At 44.6% G+C, this 12,394-nt stretch overlaps 2 long non-coding RNA genes across 3 annotated transcripts in view; one reads left to right on the top strand and one right to left on the bottom strand.

The window, feature by feature from the left end:
- Window positions 1-1,438, top strand: part of LOC142045896 (uncharacterized) — a 10,083-nt gene extending 8,645 nt beyond the window's left edge. Inside the window, exon 3 of the long non-coding RNA XR_012654802.1 lies at window positions 134-1,438. This is a non-coding gene — a long non-coding RNA (uncharacterized LOC142045896). The remainder of the gene's footprint in view (window positions 1-133) is intronic.
- LOC142045897 (uncharacterized) overlaps window positions 1-12,394 on the bottom strand; it is a 75,059-nt gene that overhangs the window by 47,183 nt on the left and 15,482 nt on the right. The window lies entirely within an intron of this gene.

Below are 12,394 nucleotides of genomic sequence, written 5' to 3'. Positions count from 1 at the left end.
AGTCAGGTGCTCTAATTGGCCACAGCTGTTCTAGTTAATCTAAAGCAAACCTTCCTCCCTTGGCAGGGAATAAGGCCCCCTGCTAACACTCTTATGCTGCCTTCTGGCCATGCTGTATCACAGTATGTATCAGTCTGTTAAGTCTCTGAATCATACTGGTTATCTAATTACATGATCCGAATGCGTAACAACTTGGTCATCTGGCTGTCCATTAGTTGCAACAACTGACCAAGGCCAGTTTGGAATCCCTGAGGTTTCCTGGTTCTTGTTCAGCACCTGCCATCTGTAGAGTTTGTTCTGTGGATTGTTCTTTCATAGGAACAAACTGTAGATGTTGACAGTTTCTGTTGAACTCTTCACTATCAGTCTTGATCACATATAATCTAGTTGCTGACTTCTTTTTCTTCATGACAGCTGGAGTTGTCTACTCTTTCTCTCCATCGAATTTGACATGAACATGATCACCAGTTTTTAGACCTGGCACTTCTCTTACTGGGTGATGTCCTTGAAAAAGGGTTCATAAGCTCTTATAACATTTTTTATCTGATTTTGCTGCTCTCTTCAGGTCTGGCCACTTTGAAAATAGGTTCTTTTCCAAAGTTGAAACAGTAGTCCTGTGTTGTCTTTGTATCAGGGGTTGGGCTGGACTATATCCAATAGCTGCTGTTGGTGTTGATCTGTAACACGTAAGAGCAATTAATGGATCTTCCTGCTGTAGGATTTTCTTGGCTGTCTGTACAGCTCTCTCAGCCTCTCCATTCACTTGTGGGTAATGTGGGCTGCTAGTAATATGATCAAAATGATATTTTGTTAGGAATTATTTAAATTCTGCTGCAGTGAATTGCAGTCCATTGTCCATCACTAGTTGTTCTAGAATACGAAAGTGAACAAAAGCGCACTTCAGTTTCTCAATAACACTAACATTATTTCAGTATTCCAGGAAAAACAGTCCATGATGATCAGGTAATGATGTCCTCTGAATTCGCATAAATCTACAGCTAGTCTCTGCCAAGGTCTGTCTGGTAGATGTGTTGTTAGTAAAGGTTCCTTGTGTTGTGTTGGTCTATTAGTTCTGCAGTGTTCATGTGCAGATATTTTGGTCTTTATGTCCTTGCTGATGCCTGGCCACCACACTGACTGACTGGCTCATTCATGGCATTTAGTTAATTCTTGAACCTTCATGGATGAGGTTTAGGATTTTTTCCTCTCATTTTGTTTGCAATTATGATGCCATTAAAAACATTCAATCATTTGACTCAGTTAATTGTCCATTTGTCTCACTGAATTGTTCACTGAAAAGTAGTTTCTTGTCACTTCAATAGTGTCCTTTGGATACATGGGCCAGCCACCCCAAATGTAACTTAGAGCTTCCTGAAGTTACGTGTCTGTCGAGATTACTTTTTGTAGATGGAGTAGTCTTTCCTGACACAGGTCTGTATGTATCCACAGCATCCATGTACACATTTATGCAGGGACTAGAACTATTAAAAGGTTTGGTTCGGGTCTGGTTTGGGTTCATCAATATTTCCTAACTCTCTGATTTAGACACTAACTTAGAATGATGGTTTGGTAACCAGTTCAATCACTTTGAATCTGTTTGAAGTGGTTCAGATACATATCCTGAGGACTAATGTTACACACTCTTATGCTTGCAGTATAACTTCTACTAAAAAAAAAAAATACATTTTTCACTGTAGAAAAAATATATTTTAAACAAGTTATTTGCACATACTAGTACAATATCTTCCAGAACTCTGTCAGTCATATTTGACCACTGAGGTGACAACATGTATTTCACCACAGAAAATGCCCTTTATACACTGACTTACGTAGCAGGAACAAGCCCTCAGCAGAACGTGGGGAGAGGGAGGAGATGGAGAGGGGAGGGAGGTGTTCTGGGAGTTTTAATTCCCTTCCATGGGCAGACCTCTACCTGGACATAACAGACAGAAGGACTATCGATCCCAGAACCCCTCTTTCCCCCTCCTCCCTCTCTTTGCATCTCCTCCAATAGCATCCTGAGAAGTATAGTCTCTGCCCCGCTCTCTCTAGGTTTCGAGCAGAGAGAGACCCTTCCTCAGCACCCCCAAAAGACCCTTCCTCGGGACCTGATTATTGAACCCTGTTATTTTGAACCAGATACCAGGTTTTTTGGGTGTTTTGGGGGGAGTGTTGGTTTCAGCTTAGGTTCAATGTGACTGGGAAATTTTCAGTTCAGTTTCAGTTCCGGTTCACTCAAAAAACCTATCTGAACTGTTTTCCGGGTTCAGGTTCGAGTTCAGTTCGATTCCCGGCCTTTACGTCATCTTTGCGCTCATGGATAGTTGAGCACAAATGCAGGGCTGCTTGACAGAGGGTCTGCTACTACCAGATTTTCCCCAGGAACATGTTTAGCAATTGGGTTAAATCACATTAACCTTAGCAATAGATGTTGGCATCTCAGTGGTGCTTGATCCAGGTCTTTTCCGTTGATGAGGGTTACAAGCAATTTATGGTCCATTATTAGTGTAAATAAATCCAGTCCACACAGATATCTATAAAAGTTCTCATATGCCCATACACTTGCCAGGCACACCTTTTCAATTTGTGCATATCATTTTTCAGGTTCTGTAAGTGTGTGAGAACAAACTGCAACTGGCTTCCACTCAGACCCATATTGTTGCAACAACATACCACATAGGCTGTAGCTTGTGGTGTGAGATTGTGCACACCATAGTACTTGAAAACTGGAGCCGTTGAGCTCATTTCTTTTACCTTTTAGAAGGCAGTTTCTTGATTTGGCCCCAAAGTCAAATGCATCTTCACAATTCATGTGAATGTTTTTTTTCATTGTAGAAAGGGCTTGTAGGTATCGACCAAAATAATTTACTATCTCTAGTATACATCTCAGTTCTGGTATATTAAATTATGCATTCAATTCTCAAATTGCTTTTACTTTCTCAGGGCTAGGACTGATTCCATCTTTGTTTATTGTCTGTCCAAAAAACTTGATTTTGGGTAGACAGAAAATGCATTTTTCCTTGTTTAGCTTTAGTCTAGACTGACTGATTAGGCTTAGGAATTCGTTGAGGGTTTTTTGTGTTCTTCCATCAAAGATGCATATATCAGAACATTGTCCATGAAAACTATAACTCCATTGTGTTTAACAGTTCTGCCATCATTCTTTAGAAAATTTCAATTCCACTGGTAGTTTTGAAAGGTCACCTTTTGAAAGCAAAATCTCCCAAAATGTGTGATATGTGTAGTCAGTTTAGCACTTCCTTTGGCTAAAAGAATTTGCCAGAATCCACTCGAGGCACTCACTTTGCAGAATACTGTAATTCCTTTCACTTTGGGGAGAAAGTCATCCCAGTGTTGGGAGGATATATTTTTCTCCCATAACTGCTTCATTAAGTCTTTGAAGATCCACACAGATTAATATTTTTCCATTTTTCTTTATAACTGGTACCCTTAGGGCACATCATGCTGTTGTCCGAGATTTTTCTCAGTTATGTCAACGTGCTCCATCCTATTTTATTTAGTTTCCACTTTATGAAGTAATGGGATAGGAATCCAGCATGGTGTATGTATGCTATATGCAGAGGTGAAAGAAAGCAAGCCTGTACGCCCTGGTACGGCATACTATCAAGAGCTGGTGCACCGTACCGGGGCAGCCCGGCTTCCCCATGCAGCAATTAAAGGGTCTGGAGCTCTTAGCAACAGCTGGAGCCCCAGACCCTTTAAATTGCCGCCAAAGCCCCACTGCTGGAGCCCTGGGGTAGTGGCAGCGGGGTCTGGGGGTTATTTAAAGGGCCGGGGCTCCCGCTGCCTCTACTGCCCTGGGCCCTTTAAATAGCCACCGGAGACCTGCCGCCGGTACCCCAGGGCTCCAGCAACAGGTCTCTGGGTGCTATTTAAAGGGTCGGGGAGGTAGAAGCTGGGGAGTCCTGGGAAAATCACAGTCTATCAAATATGATTATCCTGGTTAAATCCATGTATCATCTCTGTATCTAAAGTTACGAATATTGATTATGTATGTGTATCTTATACATGTGTTGTATTCCTGGGTAACAACCACCAGATAGGATTTACATCAAGGCTAGACAGCTATGTGTTGATGGCCTATTAAAGACACTTCACTCTAATAATGGGCCATAGAAGAAACTCACCCCATCCAGTAGGTCTTCCGGTGGACGCCTCAAACTCTGAGGGGCCCATGGTCACGCCCTGTGATTCAGCAAACTATGTAAGGACATGTGATATGTTCATGTGACCCTGGACTCCATCTTGGGCCAGTAACTTTTCACAAACAGGGGCTGTGGACTTTGTTTGGGACATTAAATTTCTATTCAGATGGCAGAGGATGTAAAAAACGCACCTAGGACATTTCCATTTTGTCTTCATTTCCCGCTTCATTTCTCTGGACTAGATTTCTATCAAGGAAGCTCTGAAAAAGGACTGATGACTCCCAATCTGTTTGGATAAGTCCAGAGAGACTTGTGCAAGCTAGCAGTTTATTCCATCACTGCTACAAACCTGATATACATATAAGTGATTGCAAAGTCTTTATATGATATTTTAAACATTTATAACTCTCTTCTTTTTTTATGTTATTAAACCTTTAATTTTTTGTTATTAAAAGATTGGCATCTTTTTCTTGGGTAAAATCTGAGTTATATATTGACCTGGCTAAATGGCTGATCCCTTGGGATTAGAAGGACCCTATATCTGATTAAATTAGTTTTCAGTAACTACTCATCATAAAGTCCAGTGTCTGAGTGATGAGTCAAGGGCTGGAATGCCTAAGGACAGGGCCGGCCTTAGGATTTATGGTGCCCTAGGCGAGATTATTAAACTGGTGCCCCTGTGCCTGATCTGCTCTTAGCAACACAAACATAAGCTTACAGTATTGGAAAACTTGCCACATTCACGTTATTAAAACCAGTTTAACTTAATTAAGCACATTGTAATGCTGATGGACTAGCACTAAAGAAGCAGCACTATAGAAAAAATTCTGATATGACAGAATGATGCAAATAATATATTTTCCCCCCACCCCACCCTCCGCCCCGAGAGGTTACAAACAAGACCCAGCCAACACACCTATACATAATAGAGTTGAACTGTTCATAGCACATGGACTCCGAAGATAACTTAAACTAATTTTATAGGTCCTTCCAAAGAATATGTTTCAGCACGCATAGCCATCTATTCACTAGAGTCTTAGATGGAGGGTCCCAGCCTCTACGCAGGACCAGTGCCAAGTCCTTGTCCAACCCATGAGATACAAATTTTAGGGACCAGTGACTGGGTTATGCGTCCCAGCAAATCTAGTGGTCGCCTGCACAGTTTGAGCCTAGCAGGTCTCCCGTGAGTTCATGTATGCGGTATCTTTTTTTCCCCTCAGTGTAGTTAATTGTTGCTGTTCAGGTAAGCATGGGTGCAAAGCTGACCCTCTCTTCACTTCTGTGCAGCCTCGCTAGTGTAACTGTATCTATTTTGTCCTTCTTATATGGCCCTGCACACTATAGTTCTGAACCACGGACACACCTCCCTGATGTTTATATCACTGTACGGCGCTGCGCCTAACTTAGTCTTGATTGGTAGGTCTTATCAGGCTACTAGGCCACTCGGGAGTCGTGGTGCCCCTGCCGCGGCTGCCGCACCCACCCTGGTACTATTGATGGTGTTCCACACGGACATTCTGGTCCTGTTTTATGAGCTCGGCTATTGTTTTTCTATTTACCCACCACCGTTGAGTTGGAATATCGGATTGTTTAGCAAACAGCACATTTTGGCGACGTGTTTGCTGACTCTCATGGGAGGACAGCTTAGCTTTCACTGCTTGCTCCAACACCAACACCTGTGGTCACGCCTATCAGGTAGAGGGGAAATCGGTTTGGACTGCAGGACCAAATCTCCTCTTGGTGCAGAGTATGGCAACAGTTCAGAGACACTCCGGATGATCCAATCCAAGGCCAATTAGACACCACCACGGGCACTTACGGACGATTCAGTGGTTCGAAAGTTAAAGCACTAGGCATCTGCATCATCAGAGACGACAAGTGTGGCGCCGCTTTTGGTTATATCCATGGAGCCACTCATTAACAGCAGTCATTAAACCGCTATGTACCTCTGTGCAGTTTGCTGCTGTGCAGCCCAGATGAGATGGTATTCGCTGGCACAAAAGGGAGGAGCGCTAATGTCGGGGCTGCCGCGGAGACAGCTTTATCCACGGGGGGAGTAATCTTTCCACAGTTGACTAAGGGTGGCGAAGCACAGTATGTCCTGATTTTTTGATATTAGTAGTCCGAGTTTGTCTCCCCGAAATATTCTGGGGTTGCTTATGTTCTTTATTTTTATTTTATTAGCTTAGGTTATCACCATGTATCTTCTTTGTAGTTTTTTACACTTTTATTACCAAGCTTGCCGTATAGAGTTGTATACTTGAGATTCAAGTGTCGAAATATTCAAATCAGGGGCACGATAGAGAGAAAGCGGGAGGGACAAGGGGGATGAGGGGGAGTAGGGTGGGGAGAGAAAAGAGGGGAGGGTAAATAGACATGAGCCGTAGTATAGGATAAGCCGGCCAAAAGATTGGGGACTCTAAGAAGGGGTCACTATTCTTGAATATCTTCTGAAAGTGACTTAATATGTACCGAAGTACCCGATGATACAGCAGCACCTGAAAAGAGCAGGGGTGGAGGGAGATGGTAAGCGCGGTCGGGAGGCGCAACAGAACAAAAAAGGAGGTATAGCAAATATCTATAATCGAGTACTATGATTTAAGTTTTTTTTTTCATCATATCACGGAGTTACCCTCTGAGCGTCACCATCACCAATCCGGCCAGCTCTGTGTTGAAACACTCTATCATTACCCTCTGCTCGCTGCTGCCAGATTAGGTCCACATCTAGGTGGGAGTGAAATTGACCTAAGCCCTCAATAGCTTGCAGATGACAAGATACCACTGATTAGCAAAAAATTTATTTATACTGATGTTCTTTTCCCCCATATTCCACAAAAGAATCCAATAAATCACAGACCCTTGTCAGATATCTCATATTCCGTGAGAGCGATGATTAGGGGGGGTGAGTTACAATGAGGGGCGTATTAGTAATATTTAGAATTATCTAATTTTACCAGGCGGGGTTAGACCTGAAATATAGCATACCATCCATGGGGGGTGCACTTCCTCTTTTATAGTTCTGATCCCAGGTCAGAAAGAGAACAATCATCTGACTGCAGGAGAGATGAGGTTGGTAGGATTATGAAGAAGACATTAGTTGTGAGGGAAAAGACGCTAACAAGCCTGCCCTTCGCTCACTCCACCATTCGAAATGGGATAAAGAGCAAATCCCGTCGCACCTTCACACACCTCACTCTGACCGGGGCCCACGACCCTGAATGCGAGGGGAGGGGCAAGGATGAGAAGAGGGATGTCTGGAGAGGAAGGGAGAAGAGGAGGGGGATGCCTGCTAACGGTTTAGGATAGCGGGGCGGGGCGAGAAGAATGGATGTTATGGGGGACAAGGAAAGGATACTGGTTCAAAGTGTATTATAGGAGGCAGCAAGAGAGCGCACTGGCCGCGGTTCACTCACCCTACGAGCCGAGGGGGGGGAGAAGAGGAGTGACGGACGGTCACAGGTGGGAGCATCCTTCCACCAAGCCCTTACGACCTCCCTTCCCATGAGCATATCATCTCCAGCCATCCTCCTCAGACTGTGCAGACATTCGATACCTCTCTAGGACCAGCAGTCCCAGTGGCCGCCTAGTCTGTGAGACAAGACATGCTGCCAACTTGTCCGTCTGTCTGGGTGCCTTCAATGAGTGAGGCTATTGCATATGTGCCTATGTTTGCCTGATGCTTAAGGATGGGGTGCTAAGGAAGAATATTGAATTTGCTTCTTGTTAACACAGAAGTTACTTTTGTTACTGGCATGGTGGTGAGGGATGTATATGATGAGAGGATAGTGACACAGTTTGGGGTGAAGGTCTGCTCTATTATCTCTACAGTGGTTCAAATTTCTATGTATGATTTTCTTTTTTAGGTATGGGGGTGTCGGGCGGGGGGGGGGGGCGCGAATAACAAGCAAAGAGAAGCTGGGCAACTTACAGTGAAATCTAAAATAGTACGCAGTCATACAGTCACAGAGGAGTACTCTGTATTCCAGATCTGTCCATGAAATTACATTCCTCATGAGTCTGGGTATCAGCACTGAGGCATGATGGACAGCGTGTGAATAGAGTTCTTTATCTGATATTCATGTTTTTGGGATTCAGAGATCGAGAAGTGTTTTTGTTCAAGTCAAAGCCAAATGATGGCCATCTCTTATAAAGACATTCCACATGTCGTGTTTGAATTCACGTCATGGTAGAAACCAAGTACTACTCAAGGCATAGGAACGGCTTGTCTTGTGGTATAAAGGTATGCCATCAACACAACCAAATCCCTTACTTGTCATAGGGGTTTGGCGAACTGTCTTCCATAAACTTCAAAGACTTAAAACATGCTCACTGCCTGCGTTCCACATGGCCTAAATTAAAGATAAGACCTGTCTAATCATAGTTCTTTTGTGAGAGACTTTGTGTTGCAATTCAAAGGTCTTTGCAAAATACTGCTGTCCAAGTCTGTACTACCTGGTAGACGGTTTGTTAAGGCTGAAATTGCATCTTGGCGGCATGGGAAGCGCCAGTGTGGGATGTATCAAAGATCCTCCAAAATCCCTGTTGCCTTTGTTTCCTTCTGTTTCTCATGTTCTTAGATTTACTCCTCTGACATATTGTCATGTTCTGTACAGATATGCTGGCTGTGAGCTTACTTAAATTACCACCAAGTAATGGGTACGTCGTAGAGCCTTTTTGCCTTCTGCAGTATGTGAGTTTTGTTTACCTAAGGTATCTCCAGTTAATAGTGGCTGAAACTCGTATAATACAGATTTAGATAGAGGGAATTGCTGTCTGGTTACCCGAAGCCGTTCTCATGGAACGGCTGCATGCAGGCTGGGACTTCCAGCGCTCTAGAATAGCAGTCCTACCCTTTTTCAGTGGCTGGTATCCGACCCTCTCTTCAGAGGTGGCTTCCACCCATCTCAATACTGATTCAAGGATGGGCATTTTTACTGAAGAACTTATCTTTAAGTGAGTCTAGGTTCTACTACTTGTCCGTGGGTTCATTCTTTCTGTCCATCGTTTGGAACTCTAAGCCGTTCCAGCTTCTCCTCTCAATGGAAAACCATGGTAACCAAGTCTCAGAGACAGGTCAGCTGACTCAATAGGGGCAGCGAGTAAAAATATGCTGTTGTAGGCATTTCAGGCTCTGGGCATGAGCCTGGGCTCTGTACACCTACCCTTGTGGTCTCAGAGCCGGGCTCCAGCCCAGAGCCGAACGAATGATACAGTGGACAATTTTAATAGCCCCAGCAGACAAGACCTATGAGCCTGGTCAACTGACTGGGCCAACTGGTGGCGGGTGGCCATGAGTCTTTTGTCATATGATCGTTCAAATAAACAACGCAGAAGTCTGGGTGCACCTAAAGACTAACAGAATTTATTTGGGCATAAGCTATTAATGGGTAACAAAACTACTTCTTTCAGATGCAGTCTTAAAAATCTGTTAGGTTCTCTAAGGGTGCCGCGATGACATGGAACTCACTGTCTGATTTTTATTGATGGATACTAGACAACACGCATCTTTTGATACTTTGATACCTTCGAAAGCTGCTCCTCTGATGAGGGTGTTGTTAGATGGCCATGCCAGGCACAGTTAGAAACGTTCCCCTGAACCATCAGGGGCTCACTACAAAATAGTGTCTCTCTCATCTTCACCCATCTTGGTTTGCCTACAGCACTTCTGGAGTCTGCCCTGAGCCCTATCATTCCGAGGTCAGCACACTTATTTATGTCCTCCTGAGTTACTTGCATAAGACCCAGGAACCAAGGTAATGCCATAGGGGTTACATTGGATAAAGTATTCAAACCCTATGCCCTGGGTGGCCTCGCCCAATCTCTACGGATTATAGGATGTCATTTATAGTACTTAGTCCCTGTATGCAGTTTTGGTACAGTCGCATTCACTGCACTGGTAACTCAAGAGGAGCGATCAAGAGGCAATTTGCCTTCCTTCTGGAAGCCACAAGGGCACACAATTGCTACTGCTATGAAGTTTGCTTCAGGGAGCTAAGTAGGGCATAACTCGCCACTCTCCAGAAGAGTGGTGCTTAATGAGTGGGGAGGGCCAGTGTTAAATACCACTTTTAGAGAAGTGTCTTGTGTCCCACCCATATAGGAGGGAATGAGTCCTGTGCCGTACCAAACACACGGAACTGGAAGTTGTGAAGATCTGCTGCTGGCTCAATGAGTGTCAGAATGGAGATGGGCGGTCCTTGCTCCACGTGCACCCGTCCTTCGAGGAAAAGACCACGCCACAGTATAAGGAGGAGAATGTCTTTTATAAGAGGCTTGAATTTTTTTTTCAAAGATGATTACATAATCTCTATTTGTCATAAAACCAACCTTCAACCTCCATGTAGGTCAGAGTTGAATATGCCTCTGCTCCCAATAACAGAGGGCAACTGCAACATAAATAAACAGCTTGGTCCACAATAGAGCTCTAGCTGACTCACTGAGTACTTAGTTCACACAGAAAAGAGAAAGATATATTGTTGAGAATTTTAGGCACTGACAACCCTAAGTTGGCATCTTAGGTTTGCAGGCAGCTCTTGAGGACCAATGAGCACCAGTCTGCATGTATAAAGTAAGTGACCTACTACGGTGCTGGCTTCGTCATGAGTATCCGGAAGGGGTGCTCAACTCCATGCTCTGGGTGGGGCCACAGGCCCTAGCCCGACCGACAGGTATGAAAGACCGAAACCCACTCCTTTCCACACTCCCTTACCTAATTCCCATCTCAGTGTTCTGGCCACCTTCCTTTCCAAGCTTACGAACTTGTCAGTCTCTTCTCTCTCTTCTCTCGCCAGCACCATTCTCTGCATTCAATGGAAATCGCTGATTATTTGGGCGGAGGGAGGCTCAATGGCGGGCAGCTGGCTTCCATGTGGGTGCTAAAGTCAACACACCAATTTTCTCATTTGCCGGGGGTACTATCCAGGCTGGAGCATTAACCACGGCACGCTCACTGCACGTAACATGACTGAGCAATGTGACACACTCTCTCACAGCTTCACACTCTCTCAATTAGAACGCTGTTACAGTAATCAGAAAAAAAAATCTTGTGTTTGGATGTGTATCTACAACTTCATGACGTAGAGCAGAATCTAAGATAAAATGCTCAATAACCGACGCGAAGCTCAATAGTATTTGGCAGCACTCCTCTCTGCACAATAACAACACGATGGGCCCACGCACACCTCGCCTTCCTGGAAAACAGGGTATTATAAGCTATATACTGTGTACAACTTCAGTTGAGAGATGTAGGTGAGGAAGGTCACAATTGGCCTCAACTATCCTCGTAGCCTGGATGGCTCCGCCCTCCTGGCTCTGAGTAATAATGTGCTGGCCTCAGTTATACTATCGATCGCACCTGCAACAACAAGTGCTTTGGCCAGACTAGGTAGGTTTATGGATAGAAACTGTCATCTGTGGTTAACAAGAGAGTTGGTGTTAGTACGCCCTCCTATCAATAAGGGTACTAGTCCCTGTCTAAGCCTTTGAAACAGTGCATTCAACTGCACTGACCCAAGAGGAACTCCAAAGAGGAAAGTTGCCTTCTCGGAGCCACAAGGCACACATATGCTATGTTGCTTCAGGAGCTCTGGGGCACACTCCCAACCCCAGAAGACTGTGCTGTATAGAGTGGGAGGGCCATGTCTTACCTTTTTGGAAGTGTCTTGTGTCCCACCAATCATAAGGAGGGAATGGTCCCTGTGCCGTACCAAACACAGGAACTGAAGTTGTGATCTGCTGCTGCTCAAGAGTTCAGTGAGATGGGCGGTCCTTCTCCCTGCTCCCTCCTTCGAGGAACAACCAGACACAACCCACAGTATTAAGGAGGAGATGTCTTTTAAGGCTTAACTTTTTTCAAAGAATAATTACATAATCTCTATTTGTCATAAACCAACCTTCTCCCATGTACAGAGTTTGAATATGCCTTCTCCCAAATACAGAGGGCAACTGCACAGCTTGGTGCCCACAATGAGCTCTCAGCTGACCTCCTGAGTCTTAGTTACACAGAAAAGAGAAAATATATTTGAATTTTAGGCACTGACTCCCTAAGGTGGGCCTCTTAGGTTCTGCAGCAGCTCTTGAGGACCAATAGAGCACCAGTCACTGCAGTATCAAAGTAGTGCCTACTACAGGTGCTGGCTTAGTCTGAGTACCGGGGGTGCTCAACTCCCTGCTCTGCCCCAGGCCCTGCCCCCACCCGACCCCTTCTCCCAAGCCTAAACTCCCACCCC

Source organism: Chelonoidis abingdonii, chromosome 1, assembly GCF_003597395.2.
Source record: "Chelonoidis abingdonii isolate Lonesome George chromosome 1, CheloAbing_2.0, whole genome shotgun sequence".
In the NCBI taxonomy this organism is placed as follows: domain Eukaryota; kingdom Metazoa; phylum Chordata; order Testudines; family Testudinidae; genus Chelonoidis; species Chelonoidis abingdonii.
Note: the sequence above shows the minus strand (reverse complement) of the source record. Positions and strands in the feature narration are given on the sequence as shown.